Source organism: Podarcis liolepis, assembly GCF_965112155.1.
Source record: "Podarcis liolepis genome assembly, chromosome: 5".
Lineage (NCBI taxonomy): Eukaryota > Metazoa > Chordata > Lepidosauria > Squamata > Lacertidae > Podarcis > Podarcis liolepis.
In genome coordinates this window covers 79117650-79142618 of record NC_139556.1, presented here as the reverse complement: position 1 = coordinate 79142618, position 24969 = coordinate 79117650, and the positions used below count along the sequence as shown (strand labels likewise).

The 24969-nt window shown below is 45.3% G+C and overlaps 1 long non-coding RNA gene across 2 annotated transcripts in view; it reads left to right on the top strand.

The window, feature by feature from the left end:
* Window positions 1-24969, top strand: part of LOC310707508 — a 37988-nt gene that overhangs the window by 1297 nt on the left and 11722 nt on the right. For both annotated transcript variants that reach the window (XR_014526524.1, XR_014526525.1), the window contains exon 2: window positions 21356-21508. This is a non-coding gene — a long non-coding RNA (uncharacterized lncRNA). The remainder of the gene's footprint in view (window positions 1-21355; window positions 21509-24969) is intronic.

The window sequence follows — 24969 nt, the reverse complement described above, 5'->3', positions numbered from 1 at the left end:
CTTCAGGATGAGAACAGAAATTGTGCTCCGGCGGCGCGGCAGCAGCAGGAGGCCCCATTAGCTAAAGTGGTGCTCCAGGTTAAGAACAGTTTCAGGTTAAGAACGGACCTCCAGAACGAATTAAGTACTTAAACCGAGGTACCACTGTACCTTGCAACACAATTAAGCCAACATGGTGCCTTCTAGATATTTTTGGACTACAACTCCCATCCTTCTGATCATTGCCCATGCTGATGGGGCTTATTTATCTATTACAATCATTTATATCCTGCATTTTTGCTAATGCATAATGCATCCCGCAGCTTCAAAGTCAGAACAGGAAATGTTGGGGTCTGCACTTCTACAGGTCTTTCAAATGGGAGAAGATATCGCAGGGCTACAAAGGTTGAACTCCAGAAGGTAGGCTCAATGGAAATGCCCTCTCAAGAATCCAGGACCATGATGTTAGGATATATTTCTTAAGTAGTGGAACAAGTCATACCATGATGAAGCAATGCAATGCAATTGTTTTGTGCAGCAGATTCTGGAGGAACATCACGTTTCTGCCTTCAACCTCTCTGTGTGCCTTCCCACCCCACACACCGTAATGGAAGGGTGTCACATTTCTGCTTCAAGGGTAAAAAAAGATGTCCAAAAATGGCACTGGCATTGAAAGAAGTGAAAGTGGCAGTAATTGCAGAAAGATAAAAATGTTCTGAATCTAGAAAAGACTGGGGGTTTCCCAAACACATGGGAAGTACATCGTGGGCTAGAGTTTGCATGGCCGACCGGAGTGAAATAGCTAATAAATTCAGAGTAAACTTGCAGAGCAAGCCCAATGGTAGGAAACCTTCAGAACTTAAGAAGGGATACTTTAGCCCTATTCCAAACTCTGGTCAGAACTGGGGGAACTGCTGGCGGAGTCAGCCAGAGACTGCCAGAAAGGGGGGGGGGAGCCTTTAAAATAGAGTTTGTTCTTACATACACACCCTTTGTGCCAGTGTAACTTCCACTGGGTTGCTAGGTCACATGCCCAAGCTGAATGGAGATTAGAACAGGGGTCATTCTGCACCTGCCCTGCCTCCCCTTTCTTGGGACTTAGTGCCGGGTCAGCCAGCTTCAGCTAACCCTCAGTTGAGATGGGATAGGGAAATTTCCCTAGGCTTGCCATACATCTGGAATTTTATGGACATAGCTTGAAAACAACCATTGGAAGCAGTGTTCAGGTGGAAATCACTTGAATGTCCATGAAAATTTCAGAAGTCACGATTTTGGCGAATTTGTTTCAAAATAGCTCAGCAACTTCTTTCTTTTCTTGAGATTTTGCAAAAGGTGGTGTCCAGATTTTCACTTTTTGAACTATGACAACCCTAACTTACCCAGATGTATCTCCGGCTGAACTGGGATGAGGGACTTCAGCCCGGGTAGCCCTTGTTGAACCCAGAGAAAGAGGATGTTGACAGCAATACTTAGAGATTAAACTGACAATAGCTCTAGGAAGCAAACCATGACGTCACACTCCTGGGTCCTTCCTTTTCCTGGGGAAATCCAGGTGTGTGTGTGTGTGTGTAGCATATTTTTGGCAGAATGAGCCACTACACAAATGTGCTCACTATGGCTGACTGTCACCTCCTCTTCCTTTTCTGGTGTCTCTAATACCCAGAAGGAAAACCCCCATAGTCAGGGTTTTGTGGCCTTCCTCTTCCTTTGCACACTTCCCTTTGCATGCACACACACACACGAGAGAGAGAGAGAGAGAGAGAGAGAGAGAGAGAGAGGTCGAAAAGTGGGCAATATTTTTTAAGGAAAACAAATCTAGTCCAAATTTTTTAAAGTGTTTCAAGAAGCAAGTTGGGGTTACAAGTGGACCCTGAGTCATGTGGGGAAGAGAGAGGTTGAAAGCTATACACTGAGTTCCTTCTGAAAACAGCTACATTGTGCACCTTCTCTCCCATGCACTCTGAGTTTTATAGCCTTTCAAAAATCTGTCAGTATATTTGCACTGGCCAGGCTGCCCCGTAAAATGGTACTTATCTGTTAACATCTCATTCCTCAACCCAGTTCATTTTATTTTGAAGCGACATCTGGGATGATTTCACAAATGAGCTTTCCAGATGGGCGAAAATTCAGCGGAACTCAAACCACAATAAATTAGATTACAGTGAGCACAGAATAAATTTACGACCTGCTTTTCCTACAAGGAACTCAAGGTTTGGTTCTTTCCACCCATGCCCTACTTTACAACAACCCTGCAAAGTAGATTAGGCTGAGAGGTCCAGAAATTGCATTGAAATAGCTTTCTTCCACAGTCACGTTGCCCTTACAGGCTGGCAATGGCGCAACTCAAGGCAAGAACAAACAGATTGTTTATTTGAGCTCTGTAGTTTGCATTTGCAGAGTTCTTTCCCATCAGCAACACCCCTGCTTGCAATCATTCAGAGCTGTTTTGAGTTCTGTTTTCCCGTAGTGAAGATTCCGTAATCATGATGATTTATCTATGTAATCTGGTACAATTGCTCCCAATTAGTCTGATTAATATGGCCAACACATTGAGACTGAGTGGGAAGGGAAGTTGATAGCAGTTCAATTTTATAGCCTAATTTAAAACCAGACAAGTTGGATTTCGAAATGTAAAAATAACCATGAGGAGTTATGTAAGAATAAACCAGAGACCATAGAAGGGGATTTAAAAGAAAATAAAACAAACCTGTGTACATGATACAAGTTGTTGGTGGAGAGATTTCCCAGGCCGTTTAGACGGCTGTAGTCCATTTCATTTCAATGAAAGTCTTTCCATCATATTTTCGTCATTCCCAGACATCTCTATTACATTTCTAAAATGGAACTCCTGGACATTTGCTCAGTGTTGTTAGTCTCCCTGGCAGTCTAGCTCGGGATTCCGATCCCAGCCAACCCCAGGTCCCATTTTCTTCCATTTGAATTATTGTAACTTTAATTTTTAATCCTAGCCTATCACAATGGCCCCCATCAAGCTACAGTATAGAAAACAAAACCCCCAAATTACCACACATCCTACCCCCATGGCTCTTCTCACCTTGCGAAACCAGCGCTCTGTTTTGTAACTAAACAAACGAAAACAACAACACACCATCTGTCAGAAGTTTGCTCTGGTGACTCCACTTAAGCAGCAATCCTAATGGAACTTGCCTCGCAATTAGCATGCATAGGATTGCACACTGTTAACACTGGTATTTCATGCTGTTGATTTATTGTTTCCTTAAGTGTCCTCACTGGCCATGAATGAACTGCGTGCATATTTTCCACTGTCAAATACTGGAAGCAGTGCAGTCACAGAAAAGGGCAGACAAAGGCTGCGTCCCATATGTAAGGCAAAGCTGTTTGAGGCATGTGCTGCAGTGGACACGCTGCAATGGAATGCAGAAATGTCCAAAAGCTGCCAGTTGCAGCTAGAACTTCCTTGCGGTGCCCCATTTGCTTTCACAAAGACCGTAGCTCAGTACTTGAGCATCTGCTTTGCATGCGGGAAGTTCCAAGTTCAATCCCTGGCACTGCCTGGTAAGACTGAGAATGGCCTCACTCTTTAAATCCCAAAGAGACACTGCCCGTCAGTGTAGGCAACACCAAACTAGATGGAGATAATGACATGTTCTCCTTACGTTCATATGATAATAGGTAAAGGTAAAGGGACTCCTGACCATTAGGTCCAGTCATGGCCGACTCTGGGGTTGCGGTGCTCATCTTGCTTTACTGGCCGAGGGAGCCGGCGTACAGCTTCCGGGTCATGTGGCCAGCATGACTAAGCCACTTAGTCATACATAGTGCAATATAAATGAAGACATGTGAAGATATGTAATAACTACGGAAAATTATCAGACATGCTGATGGAAGTCTAAAAGAAAAAAGACATGTGATGAATTCCTAATGTTTAATTGTGTTATAAATTTGTTTTTATTGGAAAATAAATAAAAAATATATACAAAAAAAAATTATGGGTTCCTATGTAAGATGTAGAATGTGTTTTAGTGAGTAGACAAAAGGAACTGTGTGAAAACGCAACGGTACTGTGGAGACAGTATTCTTGGTCAACTATATTTTTTTGTTGGGATGACAGCGCAATCCACTTTGGCTTCAGCTGAGCTCAGTGGAGAGAACTTCAGATCTTGGAGTCTATAAAGAAACACTATAAAGTGAGTGTGAATTTTTAATAACAAGACACAAGAGAAGATCTGTTTCATCAAGGGATGGGTGAGGCATGGAGAGAGGCAAGGAAGAAGCATGGCAAGAAGATCCCTGTGCAAGGACCAAGTAGAAATTGTCTTGTAGGAGAGCACCAATTGCAGAAAATTGGAGATACTCTGTACTTTAATGGAAACTTCTTGCTTCCAAACTAGCTGCTAAGGGCTAGAGTAGAAGAGTAGTCACAAGATACACCCTCTTCTACATGTATAGCAGAGATGGGGAACCATTTCTGGCTCAAAGGCCACATTCACTGCTGAGGACCAAGGGCCACTGGAGGGCATATTCCACTGGAAACAGTTGGTTTTGGGTGATAGCAACTGCACTGCAAAGCTACCTATTTTGGGTGATCCACTATGTAGTCACCTATTTCGGGTGATCCACTATTTGCAGTCTTTAGACTATTGTCAAAAACTTACTTACTTATTCTGTAAAATTTTATTTTCTCTGCTGGTTAGCGGGTGGGAGTATACATTTGGTTTTTGTTACTGCGCTGCGAATGTTGTTTCTGCTGTTATGGGGGAGGGCTGCTTTGGATGTATGCTGTATGGTATGTTTATGTTTATATTAATATGTTTATATTATTCTCTCCCCCCCTTCTATTATAAATTGTATTTGTTCATAGATTTTTCTGTGTGAGTTGCTTGGAAACCTTCTTTGGTGACAAGCAATTACTAAGTTTAATACGTAACCATTGCCCCACATATGCCAAGAGCTATTGCTCAGGTCTACTCACCTTTTGTAGTTCACTGCAGCGGCGTAGCGTGAGTTGTCAGCACCCGGGGCAACGCAAGTAATTTGCGCCCCCTAACCCGGGGCAAGGCAAGTAATTTGCGCCCCCCTAACCCCTAACCTGCGAGTTGCCGCTGGCGCTGCTGCCCAAACGACGCCGCTTGCCCGGAGAAGGAGGGGGGCAGAGAGGCGAGGAAAATGCAACGGCCCAGCAGCTGCAGCAGCAGCGGCGGAGGCGGGGCTGTGAGGAGGGGCTGCCTGGCGCGTCCTCCGCGGCGAGCGCTGAGAGCCGCTGCCTGCCGGGCGCCTTCAGCCGGGCGCCGCGAGACATGCGGCTCTGCTACAGCCTGCGCCCGAGGCTCTTCGGCGACTCCGGAGGCAGCGAGCGCGCCCCCCCAGATGTTGCGCCCGGTGCGGCCTGCCCCCCTTGCACCCCCCACGCTACGCCACTGGTTCACTGGAATTAAGATACACACAAAAAATAGAGATATTAATCACCTTTAGTAAACACTGAAGAACCTGGCAAAAGATGAGTGTGCTTTCCTAATACATGCCAATGATCTTGATCAAAGGCATTGCCAGCTACTCAGACAAGGAAGAACAAAAGAAATCATGAGACACACACACACACATGTGTTTCGCCAGGCTGGCTTAGCCGCCCAACAGGTAAGACATGAATATAAATAGCTGGCACAATTATGGCTAAGAGTCACAGGGATTTAGCCTCAATGAGTTCCCCATTGCAAAGGGCTGATTAAACTACCATTGTTAGATTGCCATACTTCCTCAGTGGTGAGGTAGACGCTGAAGTCAGCATGCTGAATTTGTTTTATGATCTTTACAGGGCTGGCTGCTGTTTTAATGTGCTTTAATATGTCGAATTATCTTGGGTGACATCCAGTGCTGTCCATCCACTTGCACAACAGAAATCTGCTTGGGGAGTTTTTCCTTTCTTAAATAAAGTTTGTAAAAAGAGGGGGTGGGGAGAGAAATCTGATTGCACAATGGGAGTTCTAGTTTCTTGTTTCCCCTTCTCAACACCCTGAAGCTGATTTGGGGGGCACACAGGGGAAAAGAGGGGGGAATCCCACTGTTGAAATGGGTGCCCCTATTGGTTATTTTAAAGGTCCCCGGCCCCTGAATATTCAGCCTGTGAATAGTTGTGTACACATGTAGGGTACACGTGGAGTATATTTGTGTGTGACAAGCTTTTAGCAGTTTTATACCTGGTAACTGCCCTGGTTCCTCTCAAAGAATTATGGGAATTGTAGTTCAGGGAGTATACTAAGAAATCCCTACCACACTCACTTTGCAGTTTTCCTGGAGGAGAAGCAAGACCGTTAAACCAATTTAAGCCTGTAGTGTACAAAAATCCCTGTTGTTTGGAAAGATATATGGATTTGTTCAATCCTCACATGTGCATTAACACTCTAGTTTATACACAACTGCTCAGACCCAAAAATAGGCAGATGAGGCCTTGTTAGTGGTGCCCAGTGCTGCCCAGTTGGCAATAGCTCATGTCAGGGCCTTTTCAGTGGTGGTTCCCTGATTGTGGAATGCCCTCCCTAGTGAGGTCCACCTGCTTGCATCATTATTAATCTTTAGGAGGAACCTAAAAACATTCCTGTTTACACAGGCATTTAGTGGCTGAAGAATACTGCTCCTGGCAACCTCAAGATTATTGGATGGAAGCTGATTTTTAATTGTGATCACTTTTTGAATGTTTTTAACTATGGTTGTTTTTACATGTTTTAGAAGGTATTTGTTTTGTTTTAAAATTGCATAGGTATCTGCCACCCTGGGCTCCTTGGGGAGGAAGAGCAGGATATAAATTCAATAAATAACTATGTTAGTTGCATGCACAAGTTACATTTTGAAGTATACACTAAATTATATAATACCTGTTCTTTAAAGAGAAAATGCCTTTAAAAAGCCAAAGAGATTTTGTGTGTGTGTCACTTACCTATAGTCTCCTTAATTTTTGAAGCTGTCACTTTTACTCCTTTTTTCTCAAGCAAATGACTAATGAAGTCGAGACACATCCCGATTTACATGGTAATGCACCAGTAAAGCAGCTTAATGGTCCAAGAGCTAACATCCAGGTTTTATGTATTTATTCAAGTGAAAACGAAGGTATTTCTGCCACAAGGCTTTTCCATGTCATTTTAAGCTGTCTCTCAATAATTCTTGCCACTGTGACTAAGCTCTATACTCTTGTTAACAGTTTACTAGACAGGTGCAAAGAGGAATTAAAAGGTTTGCATGGTGGGATTTGTGGGGGGGGGGGGCAGGCACATTATATAATAACTTTTTAATATGTGCACTTTTACTGAACCCACTGAGCCCCGTTCATCAAATAAATCAGGTAAATGAACCATAAGGTAGCAGATCTAAGACTGGATTTTTGAGCAAGTGTTGCAGTCGCCACTCCTTCTGGTTACTGCTGCTCACCCTCACCCCAAGACACACACTTCACTTTCCCAAGGAATCTGTGTAAAAGTTAGATCCCACAGAATGAATCGGAGGGCATGTTCACATCACCGCTTACTCTAGATCCAGTGTGCTCCCATTGCTAGTTTTTGAAGCTGCATACACACAACGCGGGTGGCGCTGTGGGTTAAACCACAGAGCCTAGGACTTGCCGATCAGAAGGTTGGTGGTTCGAATCCCCGCGACGGGGTGAGCTCCCAGCTCCTGCCAACCTAGCAGTTCGGTCCCTGCTCCTGCCAACCTAGCAGTTCGAAAGCACATCAAAGTGCAAGTAGATAAATAGGTACCATTCCAGCGGGAAGGTAAACGGAGTTTCCATGCTGGTTCCATTCTGGTTTGCCAGAAGTGGCTTAGTCATGCTGGCCACATGACCCGGAAAGACTGTCTGCGGACAAATGTCGGCTCCCTCGGCTAGTAAAGCGAGATGAGTGCCGCAACCCCAGAGTTGGTCACGACTAGACCTAATGGTCAGGGGTCCCTTTACCTTTACACGCAACTTTAGCCACAACCCATATCGATCCTGCAGCTCCTTTTTTATATATACACACAATGTTAGGTGAGAAAGGAAAGGGGGAAAGAGATGGAGGGAGAATGGTTAGTGGGGTGGGGTCAGGTGGCAATGCTTCTAGTCTTCCACTTAGTGTACATGTGGGGTTTTATGTCAGCGTCACTTGTGTGGGTTCTCTTTACTATTCGTTTGTATTTATTTGGTGGTGAGAGAAATTGGGGGTGGCCTAGGGTTGTCTCTGATTGGCTGTAGTGAAATTTGTTTTTGTGTGTGAGTGGTGTATGTGTGTGTGGTTGGATCAGGTTAGCCAGATTGATTCATATGCTGTTGGCGGGTTCTTATTGTTGTCTTGCTGGGCTGTGTATGTGATAAAGAGTAACCATACCAGGGTGAAGGCATCTTCTTCTATTTGTCCCCATGTCAGTTTCAGTTTATTGGCTAGTTTTTCTAATACAGTAAGGCTGTTTCCCATACTATACCATTGGTCTGTGCTTACTCCTGACAGGTCTCTCCAGTGTCTGGCTGTGATGCTTCTGGCTGCTGAGAGTAGGTGGGTTATGAGCTCTTTGTGATGTGAGTGGGCATTATTATCTTGGAAGATGTTCAGTAGGGCCAGTTCTGGGGTGAATTCTAATACTTGCTTAGTTATTTTGCATATTTCTTGTATGATTGATGTCCAGAACAGTTGGATTTTAGGACATTCCCACCACATGTGGAGGTATGTGCCTGTGGAGATGCAACTTCACCAGCATTTTGATGAGGTTCTTGGGCGTATTAGCATTAGTTTCTGTGGTATTAGATCCTGCAGCTCCTTGACAAGTACTGCTGCTTGATGTGTTTTCCCTCAAACCAGCTTCAGTCTGACTAGAAAAGGGCCTTCTGGTTGTTCCCCCATTGCGAGAAATGAGGTTACAGGGAACCAGACAGAGGGCCTTCTCGGTAGTGGCGCCAGCCCTGTGGAATGCCCTCCCTTCAGATCTGAAGGAAATAAGCAGCTATCTTATCTTTAAACGACATCTGAAGGCAGCCCTGTTTAGGGAAGTTTTTAATATTTAATGCTGTATTGTTTTTAACACTCGATTGGGAGCTGCCCAGAGTGGCTGGGGAAACTCAGCCAGATGGGCGGGGTATAAATAACAAATTCTTATATTATTATTATTATTATTATTATTATTATTATTATTATTATGCCACATTCACTTTGTGAACGGTGTGCACATTCGAGACAGCCGTTCCACATGCACAGATAACAGCACAGATAACAGAGTAAGACAGGCGCTGAGGAAGCGGGGTGCAGTGGGGGTGGGTCGCTCCAGGTGTCACCACTGAGGAGGGTGACAAAATGCCAGGCAGCACTCACCACGGGGCCTGCAGTGCGCCCGAGCCACATGTCTCTCCTGGGAGAGATGAGGTGGCCTGGGCGCATGCAGGCTCCACGCTGCCCAAATGGTCTACCCACTGCCTCCCCCCCAGCTGTAGGGTGGCTGATTGGGAGGAGGCAGGCAGACTCTGAAGGCCCCGCGGTGCACCCTGCCCCTATGGATGGCTCACCCTGCCCCTGGGAGCATGCCCAGGGGCCCAAGTGGCTTCCTCCGCCACTGGAGTAAGCGTCCGGGGTGTGTGTATGTGCATGGTCAGCAAAACCAAAAAGGTCCTGCATATTGAGTGAAGACATCCCCACCCTCTCTCTGACGTGAACAACGCTGTGTGAATGTGGCTTGAAATGCAAGGGTTGGGCAGAACAAGCTCGCTGCATTTTACGTTGCTAATTTGAACATATCCTTGAGTCTTGAGAAGCACACCAAGCTCAAAGAGGAGGTGGGAAAGAGCATCCTCCTCCTAACTTTCTCCTGCAGCTGCATGCAATTTTCCATGGCCAAGGAGGGTGGGAGAGGGGTAGGTCTCATAGGCTTTGTGGGTGCCAAGGGACGATCACATGAGGCACCATGGCACCCATGGGCCACCATAGTGGGGACCCTATTATACAATCCTACTTAAATACTTACAAAGTTATTTATAATTGGAAATATAAAAGATGCAAGTGGAAACAAAAAGATGTGCCCTCTTTGTTGGAACAGATGTTAAGATTATAAGACTTGGCACGTATGATAAAACTACTTTTAAGATTAGAGAAGATATGCAATTGAAAAGTTTTGTTGAGAAATGGTTCATCTGTATAAAAACACACACACAGAGAATAATACTTTTTAAAGCATGTAGTCTTTTATGTTGTTAAGAGTTTTGTCATTGTGATTGCAATGGCAGTGATTGTTTGGAAGATTTCAAAAGGGTCACCATCTTGAAAGAGGCAGTGATATGGCCACTCCTGAAAAAGCCCACCCTGGACCGACCAATTGGCTTGTGACAACTACCACCCTGTTGTCAATTCCGCCTTTCAACGGAAGGTGATTGAGAGGGTTGTACAACAGTCATAAATACTCTTGGATGAAATGGTGATCTTGCCCATTCCAGTTGGGTTTCAGACCTGGTTATGGGACTGAATCAGCCTTGGTTGCCCTGGTGGATGATCTTATCAGCAGGACTGGAGGATTAAAACCCTGTTAGTTTTACTTGATCTCAGGGACTTTGATTCTATCAGACATGGTAGCTTCCTGAACCTGCTCCGTGAAATGGGCAATGATTTACTATGGTTTGGTTCCCACCTTCAGGGTCAGTTTCAGAGCACAGCGTTGGGTGATTATCTCTCGTTCCCCTAGACGTTCTGCTTCAGGGTGCCTCAGGGTACCATCCTGTCCCTGTTTCGATTTAACATCTACATGAAGCTGTTGAGAGCTGTCATCGGTATGCAGATGATACTAAGCTCCATTTCTCTGTAACATCTAAATCAGGAGAAGTCATGCAAGTTCTGGACTGGTGCCTGGTTTCAATGGTAGGCTGGATGAGAGCCAAGGAATTGACTCTCTGAGTCCTGCCAAGGAAGAGATGCTGGGGGCGAGCAGTTCCTAAGTCTGGATTATTGGTCAATAGCCTGCTTTGGATGGGGTCATACACCCCTGGAAGAAGATTCATAGTTCTGGTGGGCACTTGGATCCATCTCTGTCACTAGAGTCCCAGGCTATGAGTGCCTTTTTACCAGCTACAGTTTCTGGACCAGGATAGCCTAACCGCTGTCATCCATGTGCTGCTAACCTCCAGATTGGATTCTTCCAAGGTGGGTCTGTCCTTTGGGCTGATCTGGAAACTGCAGCTAGTGCAAAATGTAAAAGCGAGACTGCTAACTAGGGGTGCAATATTGCCAGTATATTGCTGCTGAAAGAATTGGCTGCCAATTGGCTACTGGGCTAAGTTCAAGGAGCTGGTACTGATACATAAAGCCTTGCATCCCTTGGAACCAGAATGCCTAAAAGATTGTCTCATTCCCTTCATACCCAGCAAACTAATACCAGTGTACTGGAAGAAGCAAAGATCACCAGTGTTGAAGCAATGATTCTCCAACATCAACTTCGTTCGACTGGTCATGTTGTGAGGATGCCTGATTATCGTCTTCCAAAGCAACTACTCTATTCCGAACTTAAAAATGGAAAGCGTAATGCTGGTGGTCAATGAAAGAGATTTAAAGACTGTCTCAAGGCAAATCTTAAAAAATGTAGTATAAACACCAGCAATCGGGAAACACTTGCCTGCGAGCACTCCAGCTGGAGAACAGCCTTTACCAAAGGTGTCATGGGCTTTGAAGACACTCAAAGTCAGGACTTAAGGGAGAAAAGTGCTAAGAGGAAGGCACGCTTGGCAAATCCACACCATGATGAACTCCCGACCGGAAACCAATGTCCCCACTGTGGAAGGACATTGGATCCAGAACTGGCCTCCACAGTAACTTATGGAATCATTGTTAAAACTGTGTTTATGGAAGACAATCTTACTCGGCTATAAGTGATCGCTGAAGAAGAAGAAGATAACTGTGTTCTACAGGAGGGCATCCTAAAAAAATCCAATCCTATCAGGAGGTCGATTTCATATGTCAGAATTGGGCCTTTATATGTGCAGTTGCTCCATATATGTTTTTATTGTAATGCAAATTGCTCTGGGATGCCTCATGGGAAGCAATTCATAACCAAATGAATTAATGGTAGTTTAGATTTTCATAAACAGGATTGTGCATGAATTCAATGTTTTAATAGTTTAGTTGGAAATGTTACCCACCCACACAAACATACCCACACAAAACTTTTGTACAAGATAACTGAAAATAAGAGATGAATATTACTAATGTGGAACTGGATGTGCAGATCCCGGCTCCATGATACTACATAATCCATGTTTATTGTTCCATCACAAAACTTCTAAAATTAGATTCGGTGTCAGCAGAACAAATAGGGGCTGACTGTTGGCAGACTAAATATAGCTTAAGTTGCAAGTTGGGTATATGTTGGGGCAATCACATGATAGTTTCATAATGTGCCACCAGAGACTTCTCCTATAAAGGAGAATGAATATGAAGAAGCAAGTGTGGGCCAAACAGGGCAATGCTATTAACGTCTACTCAAACGTAGTCCCATGGGACATACTCCCAGGTAAGTCTGTATACAACTGCAGATGATGTACTGCTGTTGTTGTACAACTCCCATTCATTTTGGTGGGCTTTCCAGAGGAGAAATTATTCACAGGTTGTACTTCAGTTCACAAAACAAGCACAGATGGGCAATAGCTGTCATCACGGAGTTTGATTCTCTAGGGGTCTTGCTCATAGTACTTTTTTTTCAGTTCACAATTCACCACCACCACAAGCGTTACAATTCTATGAACGAGGGGGTTGGTGCTGTGCTGTTTTGGTTGTGATTGTATGCATACATACAACATATAATGATCTGTTTAATCCAATAAATGCTTAAATGTTTTTAAATGATTAGGATTCCCCCCCTCCCCAAGTTTTAGTTGTTCTTTTAACTGCCTTAGGGAAGAAGGCTGGGTATAAACAAATATATAACAAAATCAGAGAATCGCATAGATGGAAGGGACCCCGAGGGTAATACAACACAGTAATAATATTAGCAAACTTGCACAGGGTGGGGGTCGGGAGAAGGGAACGTCACCTGCTGAACTTCTGCCTGTCCAGTTGTTGCTAAAGTGAATGTGTGTCTGTGTGTGGTGTTGTTTTTTTAAGGCAATCCTTACTGACACAATTCACCATTCATCGGCAAAACCAGCTATTAGATTCGTTGCAAAGAAATCCATAAAGCTGCGCGGGGCGGGGAGAGAAGCGACTATCTCTGCAGCGCAGCTTAGAACAAGCCAAGACGGCGTCCCCCCCCCCCAAAAAAAAATACGAGGCTTTTTTGTTTGTTTTGAAAGTGAAGGGCTTCCCATCTCCCCATTGCTTATTCCAGCCCTGTAATGCGCGCGACCGCATCTCTTCTGCTGGGTTACCATAGAAATAGAGGCACGGCCAGAGACGTTTGCATTCAGCGAAGTGGCCGAGGAGCCAGGGCTTGATTGGTCGGTCGCCGCAGTAGAGGAGTGGCGGAGGGTCAAGGAGAGGTGAGCTCATGCGGGGGGCGGGCGAGCCGGAGCTGGCAAAATGCGCGCTGCAAAGGGGGCCGTTGCTGATTAGGGCCCTCGACCGGTCCCCCCCCCCTTCTCTCTCTCTCTCTCTCTCTCTCTCTCTCTCTCTCTCTAAATGGAAGCGTTTAAGCAGCGATCTTTACAGAGACAACGCCGGCGCTCCGTTTTAACTCGCACGTGCCCAAGTTGCATGAGGAGCCTTTGAATGGGTCTCGGCCGCATGACATCTAGCGCCCTCTCGGGGGTACTGCAACCCTGCGGCGAAGGGAACGGCAGCCAGGGGCTCTTGGAAAGCTGGCGCAACCTTCCATCACTCGCGGAATTGCAAGAGTTGGAAAGGGACCCTGGGGGTCATCTAGCGCAACCCGCTGCAAATGCACGAATCTTTCACCCAACGTGGGGCTCGAACCCACGACCTTGAGATTAAGAGGCTCTTAGCTCTATCTAGTGAGCTATCCTGAGGTTCAGGCCCAGGCACAACCCATCTTTCTGCATAGCAAGACCCTTTGAAGGTGGAAGGTTAAGACGTTTTTGAAGCTTAAAATAAAGCTAAAAATGCAGAGCTCTGGAAAAAAGCACCGCCTCACATTTTAGGCACCAAAGCTGCAGAGCTTTATAGACTTACCTGGGAGTAAACCTAGTTGAGCACACTGTAGGACCTGCTTCCTAGTAAATATGCATGGGGTTGCATTGGGTTCAATAGGGTTTACTACCAAGTAGACCCAGACATTGGACGCAGGTGGCGCTGTGGGTTAAACCTCAGAGCCTAGGACTTGCCGATCAGAAGGTCGGCGGTTCGAATCCCCACGACAGGGTGAGCTCCCGTTGCTCAGTCCCTGCTCCTGCCAACCTAGCAGTTTGAAAGCACCTCAAAGTGCAAGCAGATAAATAGGTACCGCTCTGGCGGGAAGGTAAACGGCGTTTCCGTGCGCTGCTCTGGTTCGCCAGAAGCGGCTTAGTCATGCTGGCCACATGACCCGGAAGCTGTACGCCGGCTCCCTCAGCCAATAAAGCGAGATGAGCGCTGCAACCCCAGAGTCGTACGCGACTGGACCTAACGGTCAGGGGTCCCTTTACCTTTACCTTAGACCTAGACATTCTGACCTAGGGCAAGCCCCATTGAACTAGGTGGGGCTTACTTCTGAGTAGATGATTGATTGATTAATTGCATTTATAACCCACTTTTCCTCCAAGGAGCTTAAAGTGTGGTATCTAGGCCTCCTCCTCATTTGATCCTCACAACAACCCTGTGAGGTAGGTTAGGCTTGTAAAGAATTGCACCATTACTAGGCTTCTTTATGGGCAGCAAGGAGAGCTTTTCCTGTTATCAGGTGTTTTGAAACGGGTGGGATGGGGTGGGGTGTTAGTTCCGAAAGGCAGTTTCCTACAATTATTTTAACCAGCAAAATATTTGTGCTTGCAAGATGAGTTTAAAGCATTTGACTGGAGTCAGGACTATTATTATTTTTTAACTAAAGCACCTTGATTTTCTTATCGAAGGCTGTGGGATGTTTTCTGAATGGGCTGTAATTTCCACTCCAGAGATCAATAGGTCAAAGATCAGAGATAGTTCTGTTGCTGCTACTGTTGTTTTTGGAACTTGAATGGGAAATTCGGGGAGGGAAAGAGAGGAGAGTTACTCGCCAGAGCTAGGGGCTGCAAGCTCTGAGGAGAGAGGCGGCACCAGAAACTGTCCTCTGGGGATCTGCTGAGGTAGTTCCTGTTTGCCCTTGATGTTGCTCTGCTTGCATATTTGTAAATAAAGCAAATATTACAATACCACCCTGCGCATGTGTATGTGTGATCTCCAATACTATCTCATCTAAGAACAAAACTGAAACCAGTGATCCTGTCTCTGGAACTTCTCCCTGGCCAGAAGTAGGCAGATGTACACCATACCTTTCAAGCACGTTCAACGCGCTCTTCAAGCACATGTCTTGCCCCCAAAGCATCCTGGGAAGTGTAGTTTGCTAAGGATGCTGGGAATTGTAGTTGATTGAGGAGGAAAACCACAGTTCTAAGGGTTCTTTGGGGGATGCCATGTGCTCTAGAAGCACATTCAATGTGCTCTAAATGTATGGTGTAGATCTGGCCTTCGTAACACTTGTTTGGCAGTAAAGCAATTCAAATCGGAGTCAGCTGAGGTTAGGGTAAAGGTGCATGGCCCTACACCAGCCTTCACTAACTTTATTTCCCCCTGCCCGGTGTTTTGGACAACTCCCATCAGCCCCAGCTGTGAAGTGAATCCTTCCTTCTGCCTGCCCCTGGATTGTTGGGCTGCCAGAATGAGCATGGACCCTTCGCTGTGAAATGTGAGCTCCTATTTGGCCAGTTACCTTGGCTAAAGCCTTGCAAGAGTTAGGGCAGCATCTCTGCAGAGCCTGTAACACATAGTGGATCCCAACACTGTGGGATGTAGCAGCAGGGTGTACGTGTATGTGTGTGTGTGTGTCTTGTTGCAAAATGGCTGAGGCAGGCCTTGACCTCTAAGACACTCTATAGCAGAGCTTTCCAAACTTTTCATGTTGGTGACACACTTTTTAGACATGCATCATTTCGTGACACAGTCATTCAGTTTTAGTAGCAAACTGGAGGTTAAGCTAACCTCTTTCCAGACCAGGGAGAAGCACGGGGAACGTTTGCACAACAAACCTACACACTGCACCCAACACACTAAAGCAGAGGTTTTCAACATTTTTGGGTCCACAGCTCCCTTGACCAACTACATTATTTGTGCGGCACCCCTGTGGGGCTCAGGATCCCAGTTATGTCACCCCTTGCCTGCAGAGCTGGCAGCCCCTCACACTTTTTCAAACACCCTCCCTTGTGAAGGGTTCCCTCAGCCTCCTCTCCCTTCTCCTTGGGAGTCCTCTGGGCAGCTGCTGCTGCCGCCCCTGGTCTCTCAGCTGCTCCACTGCAAAGAGAGGTGCCTCCTCACACTGCCCCACAGGAGCCTGGGAAGCACCCCCTTGCCAGCCTCTGATCAGCCTGGGGAGCTTGTAGCCAGGGCTGCTGCAACAAACAGCTTTGCAAGCCTTTGGGAGGCAGAGACTTGAGAGGGCATCAGAGGAGGGAGGGAAGGAAAGAGGGACAGAAGCCAGTGTTGCCCACAGCACCCCGACCATCATTCAAGGCACCCCAGGGTGTCACGACACACTGGTTGAAAACCACTTGGTTGAAAACCACTGCACTAAAGTGTCACGGCACACAGTTTGGAGAGCACTGCTCTATAGTTTTTTTCTGCAACAGGCTAACATAGCTATCCCTTTGGCAGTTGTAAACCAAATGTATATTCCACATAATATAGGGGCTATTAGCATATTTTATGATGCAGAAATGCAACAACAACAATAACACTTTTAGAGTGAAAACATCCACATTTTTCCCCATTCGTCTTCAAATGAAGAATGCTGAAGCCTTGCTTAGATTTAACAAGAGCTCTTCAGAAGGATCTTAACCTTACAAAAGAAAACAAAAGAAAAGTAATAAATGGGGCCAATCTATCTACCTATCTCTTCAGCGCTGAGGAATCTGATTACCCAACATATTAAAAGCATGACGACAGCTGGGTTATTGCTTTTTCCAAGCTGCAGATTGAGAGATTTTGTAAGATTGTTTGAAAAGGAAACAGTGGGGCGTGGAAGTCTTATTTGCTTGCTACATTTGCACCCCACCTTTCCTATAAAGAGCTTGAGGCACTGCACATGCCCTACGCCCCCTAATTTATTCTTGGAAGGACCCTGTGAGATAGGTTGGGCTGAGAGACAGTGATAGGCCCAAGATCATAGAGTCATCTTCGCAGCTTGGGGAAGATTTCAACCCTGGTCTCCCCTGTCCTAGTCCAACACACTCTAATGTGGTCTCCTCAAGATGTTGTGGGCTACTAGCCCTGTTATGCTGGGTGGGGCTGGTATAAGTTCTAGACCAGAAGATCTGGAGGCTACCACCTCTCCTTACTTTAACCTCTGGTCTGAGGGGACTAATGTGATTTTATTCACAAAACTTCCACTCTTAATATCCAGTACTGACAATAAATAATACGGAGTTATACAAAAATACCAGCCAGGAGGGACAGGTGTTTGAAAATGGAAGTCATCAAACAGAGGAATGTTATTGGATAAAAAGACATTCTGTGTAGGGGAAATCGAGGACACTGGTTTATGTTGCGGAAAGAGAAATAAATTAGAGATACAAGTATTGAAGGCTTCTAAACAAATATATCTAGATGGTGTGGGATGCCTCTAATAGGCAGTCCTTGAGAGCTGGGGAGAGCGGAGCTGCTGCTGCTGTAATTCTTATTATCATTGCAGGATAGTAAATAAACAGTCCATTCCAGGTTGGCTTATGTGGGAAGACCTGCTGGTCTGACCAGTTTAAGCACATTGGCACAGGTCTCTTTTCGGGCTCCATTTTGAACCCCAGGCTCCATCTTTGAGTGCATAAGCTTCTGCAGGTACAGTGGGCAGATGCAAAAAAAGAACAGGACTCCTTACGCTTTTAATAGCTGAGTATAAGAGGCAATTTCAGCAGGTGTAGCTTGCAGAATCATCATCTCTTCATTGCAATTATTCCCACCTTCTCCCCACCCCGCACAATGGAATGTTTCCCCCTTAGATACTCCTTAAATCTCTTCTGGGGTTTTCCCCCAACCCTCCAGATCAGATTTAAGGATGGTACAGAACTCACATGGGGAGGAGCGGATGGGAATCCTGTTGCACCAGCACTAAGCCTTGTGCAGCTATTCCGTTGCATACTGCCCCATGTCTGCTGAAGGGTTCAGTATGTGGTAGATTTCCTAGCTGTCAAGAGAATTACAGCGTGAGAATGAACCACACCTCAAACCCTTCTACAGGGCCAGGGTTAGTCTTAGCGCTGTCACCATTCCCAAATATTGGGCTCTATACTAAAATTCGCCCAAGACATTTTGCTGCCTGAGGCAAACGACAAGATGATGGCTCCTCGCATTTCATGTACAAAAACTGACCGGAATTGTAGTTGAATCATACTTGGATGCTGTCAACATTGCCCTCTGCTGCACCTAAAGGCAGCAGGCTAGCTTAGGAGCAGCAGAGCAAGGCATTGTACGCACACAGTTCCCTCCTCTTCCCATCCCTCAGTATCCAGGAGCTGACTCACTCTGCCTAATGGGAGGGCCGGCCCTGAGCCACACAGGAATGGAGAAGGACCACCATGCAGTTGCTCCCATCACCTCACAAATGTATAAATGACTTGAGACTCTGACTGCAGGCAAGGTCAACATTAAGGGCTGTTTATTGCGGTTTATTATTTATCTTGTTTATTACATTGATATCTTTCCGTTCCTCCAAGGAGTACATGATTCTCCCACTCCTCAGTTACTCCTGACAACAACCCTGCGAGGTAGGTTAGGTGGGGAGGCAGTAATTGGCCCAAGGTCAGTCAGTGAGTGGGGATTTGAACCCTGGTCTCTCAGGCCCTAGTCTGACACTTATAATCACTACACCACACTGGCTGTTGAAGAAATGCCTTGACTGGATGCATACAGGTTTATTAAGCTGTGATTATTTACATCAGGGGTCAGCAAACTTTTCCAGCTGGTCCACTGTCCCTCAAACCTTGTGGGGGGCCGGACTATATTTTTTTTGGGGGGGGGGAATGAACGAATTCCTATGCCTCACAAATAACCCAAAGATGCATTTTAAATAAAAGGACACATTCTGCTCATGTAAAAACACACTGATTCCTGGGCCAGATTTAGAAGGCGATTGGGCCGGATCTGGCCCCCGGGCCTTAGTTTGCCTACCCATGATTTACATCATCATTTTATTTCCAGGTTAAGAAAGGAATAGCTCTCCTTTCAAGATTTTTGTGATTACCCCACACCCCAGATGTTGGCTATCTTTCCACTCCAGATTTGATTCTTCATCTATTAATCCCCACCCCACCCAAGCAACTGCCAATTTAGGAAATACTCAGAGAGGACAGTAAACCTCCTACATCCCCAGTGTAAGCATTTTTTTATTTTGACAAAGCAGTAGAATGAGGCAGATCAAAACATTGACTGTAGTAAATTGTTAAGAGGATGAAAACAGCGAGCTTTTGGTGTGCTTTGGAGGAGCTGGTGAAAGGCAGAGAATCTATTTTTGGTGCAGTTAAAATTAATAGGATACATTTCAGTTTCCTCTGTGTATATAATTTCCCTTTAAATCTTAGCTCGTTGCTCTCCGGCTGTCTGTGCAACACAGAAATTATTCTTAGACTACTTATTATTCTAGCAGACTTCTCACCTCTATTCAGTGTGACTCATGGCTGGTTTACACCTGTATATTCATAAAACCAGATGACAGCTGCATTGTATGTTGATCTAAGTGTGTGAATGAACCGTCGCAGATCTAAAACCTTAGACAAATCTTTTAATATCAGGCAGTGCCACACCTCCTCAAAAACAGCACTGAAGTCAATCCTCACAGTCAGCTGCTAGTCAAGTAACACAGAGCTATGTGTGAACCAGCCTTTAACAGGTTCTCAAAGACTTATCGGCTCAAGCAGCCCAGAGTGCCTTTAAGTGCATTAAACAGTGTTGTTGTTTTCTATCCATGATCCACAACCCTTTCAAAAGTGACCATCGGCGGTCTCCATCATCTTAAGGTGAGCTGTTAGGCACCACTACAATGTTGACCACATGGCATATTTTACTCTCATTTATTGTCCTGTGTTTCTACCCCAATTCTTTCTCCTGAACTTAGGCAGGAAGAACCAAATGCACAAATATAAGATAGGGGACACCTGGCTTACAAGCAGTACATGTGAAAAGGATCTTGGGGTTTTAGCGGACCACAAGCTTAACATGAGTCAACATGAGGCAATAAAAAGCTAACACTATCCTAGGCTGCCTCAACAGAAGTCTAGTGTCCAGATCAAGGGAAGTCATAGTACCACTCTAGTCTGCCTTGGTCAGACCACACCTGGAATACTGTGTGCAATTCTGGGCACCACAATTTAAGAAGGATGTTGTTGAGCTGGAATGTGTGCAGAGGAGGGCAACCAAGATGGTCAAGAGTCTGGAACCCAAGCCTTATGAGGAATGGTTGAAGGAGCTGGGAACATTTAGCCTGAAAAGAAGGAGACTGAGAGGAGATATACGGTAGCCATCCTCAAATATCTCAAGGGCTGTCACATGGAAGAGGGAACAAGCTTGTTTTCTCCTGCCCTGGGGGTAGGACTTGAACCAATGGCTTCAACTGGTAACAGGGGACAGGGCCTTTTTAGTGGTGGAGCCTTAGCTTTGGAATGCTGTTCCCAGAAAAGCTCACCTGTTGCCCACTCTGGTGACTTTTCACTGCCAGGCAAATAACTTTCCAGGCAGTTTAATTTGTGTTGATCTGTTTTACTCTGGTTATTTTTTTATTCAGCTGCTATAGATTTTCTGTTTTTAGCTTATTTTTCTGTTTCACCATAAGCAGCCTTCATCCTGTGTTTGAAGGGCTGGGTGTAAGTTCTAATAAGAAAATAAATAATAATAAATGATAGAGAGAAGGCTAGCATGGGGGTACAGTTTTACATTGACAGGAGCGATGACTGTTGTTAATGAATTCTTCTGTGCTACAATATTCCTGTTTTGGGGGATGGAGAGGAATGTTTCACTTGAGTGCTTTAGGAAGGAACATAGGGTGTTTCCTAAACACGTGCTGTAATTCTCTCCATAATGGCATTCTCTTTGTTGTTCTCCATAGTTTTGGCAGCATAGTTGCCAACATAAGATGCTCGCAGACGGCATCTGTCGAATTTCCTTATCATAGTGGCATGTTTTCCCTTTCAGACTGCAAAATATGCAAATATATTTTCAGTGTCTCTTTTCCCTTCCGCAATTCGGTTAGCTGAGGGCTTTCCCATAGAGTTTGACTTTCCCAAGTGCATTTATTTCAGAATTCAACCACCGAGAACATGCTCTTTTCAGCAGGAAACGCAGGGAATGCAGTGCTGCAGAATCTGTCTCCTGTCAGCTCCTTCTCAGAATCAGCTGTTAAACAGACGACATGCTCCAAAAAAGAAACAGGCTGCCTGAAGCAGCTTTATTCCGTAAGTTGAAACATCCCATCTGTGCCACATAATTAACACTTTGTGAATACTAGAGGGCTGTGAACTTTGTACAGACAAGCATGGATTCCGAGCCTTGCTAACACAGATTGTTAAGCATGTCAGCTGCTGCCCTGGGCCAGGGCTTGAAATGGTTTTTAATTGCTTGATGGGCAAATCACTTTATTCGGCCTCCTTGAATTGAAGGGTGCATGCAGACGTATGTTGTTTAAATGGGCACTGGCTTTGGTCGGATGTAGCACGAAACTACGGTATAGTATTACGTACATGCAAAAGCCTTGAACTTACATTTTCTCCCCCTCCAGGGAAGGGCTTATAAGCTTTAGCTGCTATTTTTAACTAACTGCAGTTTAGCATTATTTCTGAACCTAGACAAACAGTGGTTACTCTTAACTATGTCTTATTAAAACAATCCAGTTTCATACCATAGCTTAAGAATCTGGGTTCTGAGTGTGGGTGTAACACAACCAGCGCCGGCCCACCTATGAGGCAAGTTGAGGCAGCCGCCTCAGGCAACAGGATTCTCAAGGGCAGCCGACCCAGCCGACCAAGGAATGCATTGCCTGCTGCTGCTATGGTGCACCATTTTGTGGTTCACCTCAGGTGCCAAAATGCATTGGGCCAGCCCTAAACGCAACTGTGGTTCATTGAAAATGGAAGTGAAAGTTTCTGATCCCATGTTGGAAGAGTGAGCGATAAAATATGGGGATCTGATATTTGCCCAGGCGCATTTGCATAATGATAAGCTTAGCATTCCATTTGAATGAGGCCACTATGGAAGTGCACTCACCGTGTTGAATGAAATTTCATAGCCAGGATCAAACTTGGGATCTTGCTTCAGAAAGTAAGGTAAAGGCACTCCTGACCGTTAGGTCCAGTCGTAGACAACTCTGGGGTTGCGGCGCTCATCTCGCTCTGTAGGCTGAGAAGCTGGCATTTGTCCGCAGACAGCTTCCAAGTCATGTGGCCAGCATGACTAAGCCGCTTCTGGCGAACTACAGCAGCACACGGAAACACTGTTTACCTTCCTGCCGGAGTGGTACCTATTTATCTACTTGCACTTTGACGTGCTTTCGAACTGCTAGGTTAGCAGGAGCAGGGACCGAGCAACGGAAGCTCACCCCGTCATGGGGATTCGAACCACCAACCTTCTGATCGGTAAGCCCTAGGCTCTGTGGTTTAGCTGCAGAAAGTAGCTGTGCACAAAACTAATAGGCTGGTGCTTTTGATGTCTTAGATCCACATCCTCAGAACAATTTCACTGTTTTTAAATGGATGTGAACATAAGGCAGTAAACGAACATAGAAATGAGTAGACATTAACATTGCACTTTCAAAAATAACAATGCCGGTAGCCTGCTGGAAAAAGAAAAGAAGACAGACAGCTGAGATTGGTATTTGAATCACAGATAGGTATGCCAGCTGAATGTATTGTGAAGGCAGAATGCAGGCCAGCTCCTTCCACGAAGCCCTAGTTAAATGTCTGTTTACACTTTCTGTATCAAAACAAAAAAATTCCTTCCAGTAGCACCTTAAAGACCAACTAAGTTAGTTCTTGGTATGAGCTTTCGTGTGCATGCACACTTCTTCAGATACACACGAAAGCTTATACCAAGAACTAACTTAGTTGGTCTTTAAGGTGCTACTGGAAGGAATTTTTTTGTTTTGACTATGGCAGACCAACACGGCTACCTATCTGTAACTTTCTGTATCAATGAGTCTTATACCTGTTAAGTGTAAGACTAGAGAAGCTTGCATTTGAATAATCTAGCTAAACTTCCTTGCATTTTTTTTTTAAGCAGCATTTTCTTGTGGATCAAACTATAAAAATCAGGAAAAGGGTGTTGGAAAATTAAGCAGCAATTTGGGGAAGAAGCAGTTGTGGGTTCATTTATTTATTTTGCACAGTCGTACCTTGGTTTCCAAACAGAATGCGTTCCGGAAGTCAGTTCGACTTCCAAAATGTTTGGAAACCAAGGCGCAGCTTCCAATTGGCTGCAGGACACTCCTACAGCCAATCAGAAGCCGCAGAAGCCACGCTGGACGTTCGGCTTCTGAGGCAAAGTCTGCAAACCGGAACACCTACTTCTGGGTTTGTGATGTTTGTGTTCCGAGTTGTTTGTGAACTAAGCTGTTCAAAAACCAAGTTACGACTATGCTCCATTTACAACCATTTGAAGCTAAGCTCTTTTGAAATCGCTCTGGCTTACTTCTGAGTTACCTTATGGAACATCTTCAGGAAAAGAGAAGGCAAAGGATTAAACCCTACACAAATCTGGAATGGAGTCCCTAAGATGGTTGGATGGTGCCTTGTACGCCTCCTTCCAGTAACTCCTGCAGCCAAGTTGGTGCCAGACTTACTGCTCTGCTTTCCTTTGGACCACAGGGGGGCCAAGAATGGGGTCTGGTTGTTTTGGCAGCTCAGGACCGCCATACACGCTGCCCAGGCTTCCACCCTGGAGAAGTCATGTTGGTGCCGCTAACGCAGCAAAAACAATGTGGGAGGAAGCAGTTATGAGTTACTGGTCTCTGCAGCTACAGCAGGTGCTGTGATTCTCCAGTGGTTTGGCCTCCCCTGGAGATGCACTGCATTGTCTCTTAAGACAGATGGATGCCTATTTACTAGATTGCCAAAATTCTGATCAAAAAGTTCTGCACCAAGTCACTATCTCTGAATAATGTTTCCGCAGTAGTTTTTTGAAAGGGAGCCTTAAAAATATGCTTTTTTTGTAAATACTGGTCACAAATGTAGGGTTTTGGAAGTCACTAGCATGTTAACACTGTTACCAGAGACACCCCTATCCAAAGAGGGGAAAATATGGCAGCCACCTTAAACACTTACAACACATTTTATTTTTATCCAAAGGGAAATTATATAGTGGCTGCGATCCAGAGCACACCACCCCATCTTCATCAGAACTTAGCATAAAATCTGCCCATTGATGATTAAAGGGTGCTTCCAGAAATACAGTATAGGAAAGTCAGTACAGTAGTGGAGTAATTTTTTTGGCAGGCATTCTTGGGGGTTTTGCTCTCGTTGTCGGAATTTCTCATCCTTTTGATCAATTTGAAAAGAGAAGATGGTTTGCTCGTCTAAAACATTCCTCTCCCTGGACTGTTCAAAGCCTTGTTTCATCTACTTCAGCAGCAACTCTCTCACCCACACAACCAAATGTTACAGATGGGAAGAGTTCTGCAGCGGTGACATTTCTTCTTCAACTCTTGTGTATTTACTTCCAGAGGTGTAAAACCGGTGGAGTTCCAATTTCAGCTGACTCACAGCTACTGGAAATCTTACCGTGGTAATAAATGACAGCCCTAAGTTGAGGACGTAAGCAAAAGATGCAGATCCATTTCACTGGGCGGAATGTCCTGAAAGTGCTACAGGACTTTTGACCTCTGTTTATTGATACACAGCCTTAAGCTCCAGTCCTTCCATTTTAC